Here is a 13,155-nt window from a genome sequence, read left to right as displayed (position 1 = left end):
GGCCTTTCCATTCATGGCCAAGTATGGGCAAGTTCCAGGTTTTGTCCTTATCTGGTTATTGCCTTGAGGTACCTGTGGGGGAGAAAAGTTGGCCCTGACCTAGTACTGCAATTGCTCTTTTCCTTATTGTTGAGGGTATTGGTAACTGATTGCCCTTTGTTTGTGATTTTCTTGGAAACTGACTTGTTTAGTTTCTGGAGGCTGGAGCAGAGATGCAGTTCTTTTTTCTTTTTTATTTAGCTATAATTTTTTTCTCTTCTGCTTCCTTTCTCCCCTTTCCTCTTCCACTCTCCCCACTGCTCCCACATGCTCACATTTACTGAGAAAATCTTCTTTTCTCCTCCTAGGTGGATCCATGTACATATTTTTTTGTGTCCTCTTTGCTGTCTAGGTTCTCTGGGGTTGTGGAGTGTAGACTAGTTATCCTTTATGTCTATTATCCAATTATGATTGAGTATGTATGATATTGGTCTTTCTGGGTCTAGGTTATCTCACTCAGTATGTTTTTTTTCAGTTCCATTCATTCGCCTACAAATTTCAAGATGTCATCATTTTTCACTGCTGAGTAGTACTCCATTGTGTAAATGCACCATATGTTTCTTATCCATTCTTCAGTTGATGGGCATCTAGGTTGTTTCCAGGCTGTAGCTCTTATGAATGATGCTGCTATGAATATAGTTGAGCAAATGTCCTTGCAGTATGATTGAGAATCCTTTACGTATATGCCCAAGTGGTATTGCTGGGTGAAGGTTTTTGCCAACTGTAGGCATTTCCTGGTGAGGTTTTTGGGTTCACTTATACATACTATCTTATGATCCACAAATATGAAAGCTTTACTTCTCGTTTTTGTTGTCTTGTTGCTCTAGTGAGATCTTCTAGTACTATATTGAATAGATATAGAGAGATTGGACAGCCTTGTCTTGTTCCTGATTTGTGAAATCACTTTGAGCTTCTTGCCATTAGCTTGATGTTGGCTGTTGGCCTGCTGTATATTGCAGGTATGTTCCTTGTATACCTGATCTCCCCAAGACTTTTTTTTTCATGAAGAAAGGTGTGTTGAATTTTGTCAAAGGTTTTTTTCAGCATCTAATGAGATGATCATGTGGGTTTTTTCTTCAGTTCATTTACATGGTGGATTACATTGACAGATTTGTGTATGTTGAATCATCCCTGGCATCTCTGGAATAAAACCAACTTGATCATGGTGGATGTCTTTTTTTTTTTTTTTTTTTGATGTTTTCTTGGATTTGGTTTGCCAGTATTTTATTGAGTATTTTTGCATCTATGTTCACGAGGGAGATTGTAATTCTCTTTCTTAGTTGTGTCTTTGTGCAGATTGGGTATCTGGGTAATTGTAATCTCATAAAAAGAGTTTGGCAATGTTCCTTCTGTTTCTATTGTGTGGAACAATTTGAGAAGTATTGGTATTACCTCTTCTTTGAAATTCTTGTAGAATTCTGTACTGAAACCATCTGGCCCTGGGCTTTTTTGGTTTGGAGATTTTTGATGACTATTTCCTTAGGGGTTATAGGTCTTTTTAAATTGTTTATCTTGTCTTGATTTAATTTTTGGTATGTGGTGTCTATTCAGGAAGTTGTCCATTTCTTTTAGATTTTCCATTTTTGTGGAGTACAGGTTTTCAAAGTATGACCTAATGATTCTCTGGATTTCCTCAGTGTCTGTTGTTATATCCCCCTTTTTATTTCTGATTTTATTAATTTTGGATAATCTTTCTTTCTGCCTTTTGGTTAACTTGGATAAAGGTTTGCCTATCTTTTTGATTTTCTCAAAGAACCAAATCTTTGTTTTCTTTTCTCTTTGTTTCTGTGTTATTAATTTCAGCCCTCAGATTATTTCCTGTCATCTACTCCTCCTGAGTGAGTTTGCTTTTCTTCCAGTACTTTCAGGTGTGCTGTTAACTCACTAGTATGAGATTTCTCCAACTTCTGTATGTAAACATTTAGGGCTATGAACTTTCTTCTTAGCACTGATTTCATAGTGTCCTCTAAGTTTGGGTGTTGTGCTTTCATTTTCATTGAATTTTATGAAGTCTTGAATTTTTTTCTTTATTTCTCTTTGACCAAGTGAGGATTCAGTTGAACATTGTTCATTTTGCATGAATTTATAGGCTTTCTGCAATTAATGTTTTGTTGAATTCTAACTTTTAGCCAGGGTGATCTAATAAGATATAGGGGGTTATTCCAATTTTTTGTATCTGTTGAGGTTTTCTTTATGACCAAATATGTGGTCAATTTTAGAGACAGTTCCAAGAGGTGCTGAGAAGGTATACTCTTTTGTGTTTGGGTGGAGTGTTATCTGTTAAATCCATTTGAGTCATAACATATCTTTGTTCCCTTATTTCTCTGCTAAGTTTTGTCTGACTGACTGTCCATTGGTGAGAGTGGGGTATTGAAGTCTCCCTCTACTAATATGGGGGGTTTGATGTGTGATTTAAGCTTCAGCAATGTTTCTTTTATAAATGTGGGTGCTTTTGTATTTGGGACATAGATGTTCAGAATTGACACTCCATCTTCATTGATTTTTCCTGTGATGAATATGTAAGGCCCATCTCTTTTGATTAATTTTAGTTTGAAGTTTTTTTTGTTTGATATTAGGATAACTATACCAGTTTGTTTCTTAGGTCATTTGCTTGGAAAATATTTGAAAATATTTTCCCAACCCCTTTCTCTGAGGTAATGTCTGTCTTTGAGGTTGAGGTATGTTTCTTGTATGCAGCAGAAGGATAGGTCCTATTTTTGTACCTGACAAGCCCCTCTTCCTCCATGATGGAACATTAATGGACCCAATCTTGTATAGATAGTCACATGCTGGCTGATCAGATTTCAAGGGGGAAAAGGCTGTTATGGGCAGAGAACAACATCCCACAATAGAAGCTAGAAGTCCAATTAGAGTGTCTGATGAGGGTCTTGCAAGGCTCTATAACATTAAAGAAAAGCAGATGTGTTTAAAGACATAACACAAGTTTTTTTTTAAATGGTAGTTGCCCCATAATGAGTTCAGTCTCTCAAAACAGAGAACTTATACCCAAGAAAATCAACTCATTTCTTCAATGGTGCCATTTATCCAAGCAAAGAGAAGCTTAAATAACTCCTCTGGATTCAACTCACTTCACCTGATTGTACTTCATTTCATTTCAATAATTTTTATTGTGTTTTTCTGTGTGTATGCATGCATGTTCGCACATGTGCCACAGAAGATGTGTGTAGGTCAGAGGACAGCTTTAAGGAGTTCGCTCTTTCCTTCTCTCATGTGGCTCCTCCAAGAGACCAAACTTAGACAGTCAGGTTTAGCTGCAGGCTCCTTTAACTGCTGAACTCCCCCACATCTCTGTCTCTTCCTCCCTCCCTTTCTCTCCATATATATATACATATATAGATATGTATCAGTCTATATAGAAATGTATGCTTATATACAACATATATTTAGTATATAGAAAATTATAGGTATATTTATTATATTAATATATAGAGAAACATGTTTATTGTGTATATACACATGTGTGCAGGTGTGTGTATACACATGTTCCTATGGAGGCCAGAGATGGGTTTGAGGTATGTAGCTCAGTAATTTTCTACCTTATGCTTTTGGAACAGGATCTTTCGCTAGACCTGGTGCTCTGCAGTCCAGCTAGACTGATTAGCTCCAGAGCTGTCCATCTCCCTCAGTCCTATAATTTGGATTTTAGATTGTACTGTCATGCCCAGCTTTTATGTGGGTGCTGATGGTGTAAACACAGATACACGGGCTCTTTCAACAAGCACTTTATTAAGTGAGACAGCTCCCCTGGCACACTTCACCTTATGCTAGCTACTTGTTTCTTCTTGACTTTGAAAACCACTGCTTTTAGAGCTAGAGGTAATACTTTTGTCTCTTGGATCAGGATGACAAACATTGATAAAAGTTGGTTATACTTTTACTGGATACTATTACTTCTCAACCTCTAATCATATTGCTCTACATCTCAGAATACAAGCACCAAAAAGTCCATCTTCAGGGCAGTAGATTGGAGATAGGAGATTTTCACATTTCCATACCTGGATATTTTATGAATAAGCTCTTTGACTTTTTATTGCTTGAAAATTTCATATAATTTTAAAAATTAAGTCTACCACACTTTCTTCTCTTCAATTCCTTTCCTGTTTTCCAAACATTTCCCTCTCAAGTTCATGTGCTCTTCATTTAAACCCACTGAGCACAGTTAGTGCTATCAGTACATGCACAGTTATAGGACTATCTACTTGAGTTGGAGATTATCAGGGATCTCATCTGAAAACAAAGGGATGTAATTTTATTTTTAACACACACATATATGTTAAAAATAAAATATATAATATACATATATTAAATGGGAAGAATGAGAGATGGCATCCATCAATTGCTAACAGTTCCTCAGCTATAGTGGAACTTCATGAGCCCCTCCCTAGTCTGTGGTGAGATTTTGTCTGGTTTGATCTTGTGTGGGTCTTATGCAGGTAGTCACAACCATTATGATTACTTATGTGTAACAGTCCTATAATGTCTAGAAAATATTCTGGTTGTTTTAATATTTCTGTCCCCTCTTGTATGTCTCCTCTTCCATGAGAATCCCTGAGTCTTGGGGGGAGGGGATGCGATATAGATGTCCCCTTTAGAATTGATCAGTTTGCAGTCTCTTATTCTGTGCACATTTACCAGTTGTGTAAACTCTTCATATATGTATATACTTACATATATATGTTAAAATAAAATTACTTTCCTTCCACACTTTACTCCCTTCAGTCCTTCCTGAGTACCCTTCCTCCAACTCCTCCCATGCTCCCCTACTCTCAAATAAATCCATAGCCTCTTTTTCTTTGATTATTATTGTTACATACATAGATATGTATAAATGCACAAATATATAAATGTAACCTTATGAGTACATTTTTTGTTACATGTATGTGGTTTAAGGGCTGACCACTCTGCTTTGAACAATCAAGAAAGGGGGATCAATCTATAGCTAGGCAGGAGAGGGGAGGCTGGACTTCCAGGGAGAGATAGAAACTAGGGGCAAGTCATGGGAAATTTGCCAGTTAGATGCAGAGTAAGTTAGATGCATGGTACTGAGGGGAGGTAACCAGCCATGGAGTAGAATGTAAATTAATATAAATGGGTTAATTTTAGTTTTAAGAGCTGCTTGAGAACAAACCCAAGCTAAGGACAAGCTTTCATAATTAATAAAAAGTCTCTGTGGCATTATTCAGGAGCTGGTGGTTCAAAGAAAGAACCCCATTCTTTCTGCTACAGGCCCCATTATATTTTTTTTCAGGCTGCTGATGAAACTCATGTGTGGTGGTTAGTCCTGGTTGTAAACTTGATCACATCTGGGAACAACTAAGAGGCATGTCTCTGGGTGAGTCTGTGGGGGTTGCTCTCTGGAAGGATTACTTGGTGGGGGCAGACCCTGCCTCAGAGTGAGTGGCAGTCTTGATAAAAGAAGTAACAAGTGTGTAAGCTGTAGCTTTTGCCTGCTTGCCCATGCTGATTAGCTTTAACTGCCAAGATGACACAACATAGAATCAGCTGGGAAGAATTTCCAAGAAGAATTGCTGAGATCAGGTTGGCCTGTGAACATTCTGTGAGGATTTGTGTGTATGTGTGTATGTGTGTGTGTGTTGACTAATAAGAGAAGGCCCAGACATATGGGTAATATCATTCCCTATGCAGAAGAGTGAAGGGCAAGTGAGAAAAGCAGGGAGAATGAAAGCATTTGTGGTTTTGGTATCAGAGTTACTGTAGCTTCATCAAAGGAATTTGGCAATGACTCTTCTGTTTCTATATTGTGAAATACATTAACGAGTATAGGTATTAGGTCTTCTTGGAAGGTCTGTTAGAATTCTGCTGGAGAGATTGTGGAGAAAGGGGCACACTCATTCATTGCTGGTGGGAATGCAAACTTGTGCAACCACTTTGGAAATCAGCGTGGCGATTTCTCAGGAAATTTGGGATCAACCTACCCCAAGATCCAGTAATACCACTATTGGGAATATACCCAAGAGATGCCCCATCAAATGACAAAAGTATCTGTTCAACTATGTTCATAGCAGCATTGTTTGTAATAGCCAAAACCTGGAAACAACCTAGATGCCCTTCAATGGAGGAATGGATGAAGAAAGTGTGGAATATATACATATTAGAGTACTACTCAGCGGTAAAAAACAATGACTTCTCGAATTTTGCGTGCAAATGGATGGAAATAGAAAACACTATCCTGAGTGAGGTATCCCAGACCCAAAAAGAGGAACATGGGATGTACTCACTCATAATCGGTTTCTAGCCATAAATAAAGGACATTGAACATATAATTTGTGATCCTAGAGAAGCTAAATAAGAAAGTGAACCCAAAGAAAATCGTATAGTCATCCGCCTGGAGAGGGGAAGTAGACAAGATTGCAGGGCAAAAACTGGGACCAGATGGTTTCAATGCGGAATTCTAACAGACCTTCCAAGAAGACCTAATACCTATACTCCTTAATGTATTTCACAATTTGAAACAGAAGAGTCATTGCCAAATTCCTTTGATGAAGCTACAGTAACTCTGATACCAAAACCACACAAAGACTCAACCAAGAAAGAGAATTACAGGCTAATCTCACTCATGAACATCGACGCAAAAATCCTCAACAAAATACTGGCAAACCGAATCCAAGAACACATTAGAAAAATTATCCATTATGATCAAGTAGGCTTCATTCCAGAGATGCAAGGCTGGTTCAACATACGCAAATCTATCAATGTAATCCACCATATAAATAAACTGAAAGAAAAAAACCATATGATCATTTCATTAGATGCTGAAAAAGCATTTGACAAAATTCAACATCCCTTTATGATAAAAGTCTTGGAGAGATTAGGGATACAAGGGTCATACCTAAATATAATCAAAGCTATTTACAGCAAGCCGACATCTAACATCAAATTAAATGGAGAGAAACTTAAAGCCATCCCACTAAAATCAGGAACACGCCAAGGCTGTCCACTCTCTCCATACATTCAATGTAGTGCTTGAAGTTTTAGCAATAGCAATAAGACAACATAAGGGAATCAAGGGGATTCAAATTGGAAAGGAAGAAGTTAAACTTGGGTTATTTGCAGATGATATGATAGTGTACATGAGCGACCCCAAAAACTCCACCAAAGAACTCCTACAGCTGATAAACACCTTTAGTAATGTGGCAGGATACAAGATCAACTCCAAAAAATCAGTCGCCCTGTTATACACAAAGGATATGGAAGCAGAGAGGGAAATAAGAGAATCATCACCTTTCACAATAGCCACAAAGAGCATAAAATATCTTGGGGCAACTCTAACCAAGGAAGTGAAAGATCTATTTGACAAGAACTTTAAGGCATTGAAGAAAGAAATTGAAGAGGATACCAGAAAATGGAAGGATCTCCCTTGCTCTTGGATTGGGAGGATCAACATAGTAAAAATGGCAATTCTACCAAAGACAATTTATAGATTCAATGCAATCCCCATCAAGGTCCCATCAAAATTCTTCACAGATCTTGAGAGGACAATAATCAACTTCATATGGAAAAACAAAAAAAACCCAGGATAGCCAAAACAATCTTATACAATAAAGGATAGTCTGGAGGCATTACCATCCATGACTTCAAACTCTATTACAGAGCTACAGTAATGAAAACAGCGTGGTACTGGCATAAAAACAGACAAGTTGACCAATGGAATCGTATAGAAGACCCGGATTTTAACCCACAAACATATGATCACCTCATTTTCGATAAAGGAGCTAAAAGTATACAATGGAAGAAAGAAAGCATCTTCAACAAATGGTGCTGGCACAACTCGATGTCAGCCTGTAGAAGAATGAAAATAGACCCATATCTATCACCATGCACAAAACTCAAGTCCAAATGGATTAAAGACCTCAATATCAATCTGAACACACTGAACCTGATAGAAGAGAAAATGGGAAATACCCTACAACATATGGGCACAGGAGATCGCTTCCTATGTATAACTCCAGCAGCACAGACATTAAGGGCAACATTGAATAAATGGGACCTCCTGAAACTGAGAAGCTTCTGTAAAGCAAAGGAGACTGTCACTAAGACAAAAAGGCAACCTACTGACTGGGAGAAGATCTTCACCAACCCTGCAACAGACAAAGGTCTGATCTCCAAAATATATAAAGAACTCAAGAAACTAGACATTAAAATGCTAATTAAACCAATTAAAAAATGGGGTACTGAACTGAACAGCGAATTTTCAACAGAAGAAGTTCAAATGGCCAAAAGATACTTAAGGTCATGCTCAACCTCCTTAGTGATCAGAGAAATGCAAATCAAAACAACTTTGAGATATCATCTTACACCTGTCAGAATGGCTAAAATCAAAAACACCTAGGATAGCCTTTGCTGGAGAGGTTGTGGAGAAAGGGGTACCCTCATCCATTGCTGGTGGGGATGCAAACTTTGCAACCACTTTGGAAATCAGTGTGGCGATTTCTCAGGAAATTTGGGATCAACCTACCCCTGGATGCAGCAATACCACTCTTGGGAATATACCCAAGAGATGCCCTATCATATGACAAAAGCATTTGTTCAACTATGTTCATAACAGCATTATTTGTAATAGCCAGAACCTGGAAGCAACCTAGATGTCCTTCAATGGAAGAATGGATGAAGAAAGTATGGAATATATACACATTAGAGTACTACTCTGCGGTAAAAAACAATGACTTCTCGAATTTTGCATGCAAATGGATGGAAATAGAAAACACTATCCTGAGTGAGGTAACCCAGACCCAAAAAGAGGAACATGGGATGTACTCACTCATATTTGGTTTCTAGCCATAAATAAAGGACATTGAGCCTATAATTCGTGATCCTAGAGAAGCTAAATAAGAAGGTGAACCAAAGAAAAACATATAGGCATCCTCCTGAATATTAAACTTCATCAGGCGATGAAAGGAGACAGAGACAGAGACCCACATTGGAGCACTGGACTGAAATCTCAAGGTCCAAATCAGGAGCAGAAGGAGAGAGAGCACGAGCAAGAAACTCAGGACCGCGAGGGGTGCACCCACACACTGAGACATTGGGGATGTTCTATTGGAAACTCACCAAGGCCAGCTGGCCTAGGTCTGAAAAAGTGTGGGATAAAACCGGTCTCGCTGAACATAGCGGACAATGAGGACTACTGTGAACTCAAGAACAATGGCAATGGGTTTTTGATCCTACTGCACGTACTGGCTTTGTGGGAGCCTAGGCAGTTTGGATGCTCACCTCACTAGACCTGGATGGAGGTGGGTGGTCCTTGGACTTCCCACAGGACAGGGAACCCTGATTGCTCTTCAGGCTGATGAGGGAGGGGGACTTAATTGGGGAAGGGGGAGGGAAATGGGAGGTGGTGGTGGGGAGGAGGCAGAAATCTTTAATAAATAAATTAATTAATTAAAAAAGCAAAAAAAAAAGCAAATAAAACCTCATGTCCCAAAGAGACAGTCTTAGGGAACTAAGATATGGGATCTTAAGAGGAGGAAAGGAAATTCAGGGCTTAAAAGCCGAATGTGTATCACACACACACACATCCTTTGTGCATAAAGGCAGGATGGCTATCCCACGCAAATCCTTTGCATCTGTTACTTTTCTCTTCTGCTAACCATGATAATAAACAAATTTCACCTTCTATGTCTACCCTTGTGATAATTCAAACTCAGTATCCCCTTTCAATCAACCATTATTCCTCTTCTATTTTTATTTTGTGTGTACATGTGCATTTGTGCTGGTTTGTGTGGGGGCCCACGCGGGTCCAGGTGTGCACATTCATGTGGTGATCAGAAGATAACCTGAAGTGTCTGTCCTCAGTTGCCCTTAGCCTTTCATTTGAGACAAGGTCTCTCATTGATTGACCCTGAGCTTTGCCTTTAAGGTCAGACTAGCTAGCCAGTGAGCTTCCAGGAAACCTCTTGTCTTTGTGTCCCATCTCATTATCACAGGAATTATAGGCACTTTACTCTGTTTTTCATATGGGTTCTAGGGAGCCAAACTCAGGTCCTCACATTGGGAAGCACTATAGCAAACAAGCCATCTCCCAAACTTGTGTCATTGCTGTGACATATTAGCTTGACAAAGGCAAATTACAGAAAGGCTTAGCCATTTCCTGTTTTGACAGAACAAGGTTAATAAGTCTTACATTACTTAAAGACATTCACATAGACTGTCACAAAAAGACAGTCATGTAAATGGGGGATTTTTTATTCCACCCACAGTTACTTTTAAAATAATCTCTCAGAAACTTAATTATAAACTGTTTGGTCTTACAGTTCAGGCTTATTTTTAACTAACTCTTACATCTAAATGAACCCATTTCTATTAATCTATGTATTGTCATGTGGACTGTGGTGTTACTGTCTGCTGGTATCTTGCTTCTTGGGTGGTTGACTGGCATCTCCCCAAACTCCACTTTCCTTCCTCCTGTATCTCTGCTTGAATTTCCCACCTGGCTCTATCTTATCTTGCCATAGGACAAAGAAGCTTCTTTATTAACCAGTGGTAATAAAACATATTCATATTCTTTCTTTTTAAATATTTTTTGGAAGTTGCTTACTTGCCCTTCCTGCTTACTCAGGTAATATTACTTCTCAGATCTTTGATGGGGTTAAAGTTGAGATAGTTATATTTACAATCCTTTTGATTCTTAGCTAAGTGCATATTAGGTACAAGACTTAGAATCTTCGGGGAAGGACAGCTATTGAAGTGGTCTCTGTAATTTGCCAATTACCTATGATCTGGTTATCTAAAATGTGTTTTTTTGTTTGATATTTTGTAGTTACATTTTTGTTTATGTTATCACATGTTTTTTAACTTCTGGAGAATACTTGACAATTGTTCTTACTGAATATAATTTTATGTTAGGATTAGAACCTTCTTAATTAGGTAAATAGGAGGAAATGTTGTAAGAATCTGGCCATTTGGTATAATGATCAATGGAATGAAGTAGCTCAGCCCAATGGACATGGTCTTCTCTGGGGAATATGTGACCCTGTAAGAAGTGAGGGAGGAGGGCCTCATAGTTCCTCTCTCTTGGACATGGAAGGCTTCCTGATGCCATGGCTCATTGACCTAGTCCAGAGCTTTCCCCATCCTTCTCTTGTGGATGAAGAGGCAGTTGTACCACTTTATTTGTATATATGAGTGTGCTATTTCATCCCTTAATAAATAAATCCTAATCCAAGACTTCCACAGATTGTCATTTTATGGCCACATATATACTGTCATGTATAGTACTTCATATATAGATCATCACATACTTTGAGCTCAGACCACATTAGCACCAATGTTGTTATCTGAAGACCACATGTTTTGAGCTCTGTAATCTAGTGAAGCTGATAAAACATCACGGGGCCAGTCTTATCCATTTCCCTTTTCCTGATATATTAACAACAGTATGTCGTCATTCAAAGTGGTTTGCATTCAAATCTACAATGCTGCCAAAGAAAAGAAAACTTTACAAAAGACAATTTTTTAAAGCAGAACTGTCCTAGAATGGATGGGTGGGTCATGTTGGGAATGCCACACCATTATCCACATTACAGTGAGACAGGCACAAGATAGATACTACTACTCCAAAATGGAGAAAGGTGGTTGCAGATCTGGCTCTTGACGTAAGAGTGCTTGCTAGCTCACTAGTGACTCCTGTAACTCCAACTCCTGGAGATTACATGCCATCTTCTGGTTTTCACTGGCATGTACTCATACACACAAACCCTTGCACACATATATGTTATTTAAAATAATGATGAAAATGTTAAGAATATATTGCAAACATGTATGAAGTTTTCAAAGATTATTTTTTTTTCCAAAATTCACAGCCTGAAAGAAAGTCCAAAAGGCAAGAGGTCAGAGTTAATTACAGTTATGTATTACCTTCAGGACCAGATCCGCAGAGTTAAGATTCTGTTACAGTCATGTACTACATCTGGGACACTTAGGCAATTAGACATATCTCCTATTTCTGTTGAACAGTCTGTGATAATTTGTCTAGGCTTGAGATCATCCCATGAAGTCAGTTATGGCTACTCTCAGACTTGAGAGCTATTCTTATCAGTCTTTCCATTTGTGTTTCCATATTGTGATGTTAAAAATGTATATATTCTTTGTCTAGGGTTGAGGCACCCTGGGATTTCTCCCTTTCGTTTTAGTATATCTATTGGTTTCATCCTTTTTCATGTCTTGACTAGACAAAGAACTACAGGCGACTAAAGAATGCTGAGAGTGGGTGAGATGATTTTTCCCAGGGAAAAATTCCAAATTGGTTACCCAGAGTGGTTATTCTTGGAAACACATACAAATAAATTCTTATGGACTGAATAAATTGTACACACATACAAATTATATACATATGTATGTATACATGATGTGGGAGTTTCCTCTGTATGCTTTGAATATCATTGGTTAATAAAAAACTGCTTTGGGCCTATAGCAAACCTATAGGGGAGCAGATTTAGGTGTGGAAAACTAAATAGAATGCTGGGAGAAAGAGGGTAGAGTCAGAGAGACACCATGGAGTTGCCACCAGAGACAGACATGCTGAAACTTTGTCAGTAAGCCACTGCCATGTGATGATACACACATTAATGGAGATGGGTTAAATTAAGATGAAAGAATTAGTTAATAAGAAGTTAAAGCTAATGGGCCAAGCAGTGATTTAATTAATACAGTTTCTGTGTGATTATTTTGGGAGTCTGGGAAGCTGGGAAACAAACAAGCAGCCTTCCTCATATACACACACACACACACACAAATGCACACATATTCACACACCACACGCACACACTATACAGACACATATTTAACAACAACCAAGGAATTAGATTCTATGATTTTAAGGCACAGTATGAGTCTCAAAGGGCATGAATACATGGGAAAGTTGAGTGGGAAAACAGAAGATAAAATCAAAGATAAAAAGTGTTTTTGAAATACACATATTGGGACTGAAGACATGGCTCAGTAGTTAAGAGCTCTCATTACTCTTACAGAGGACCTTAACTCTGTTCCCAGCACTCACTTTAAGCACCTCATAGCAATATGTAACTATAGCTCCAGGATTTCCTCTTCTGGTACTTGCATACACATGCAAACACACAC

The sequence above is a fragment of the Chionomys nivalis genome, chromosome 3 (assembly GCF_950005125.1).
Source record: "Chionomys nivalis chromosome 3, mChiNiv1.1, whole genome shotgun sequence".
Taxonomy (NCBI): Eukaryota; Metazoa; Chordata; class Mammalia; order Rodentia; family Cricetidae; genus Chionomys; species Chionomys nivalis.
The sequence above is the reverse complement of the archived record's forward strand: the minus strand, read 5'-3'. Positions refer to the sequence as shown.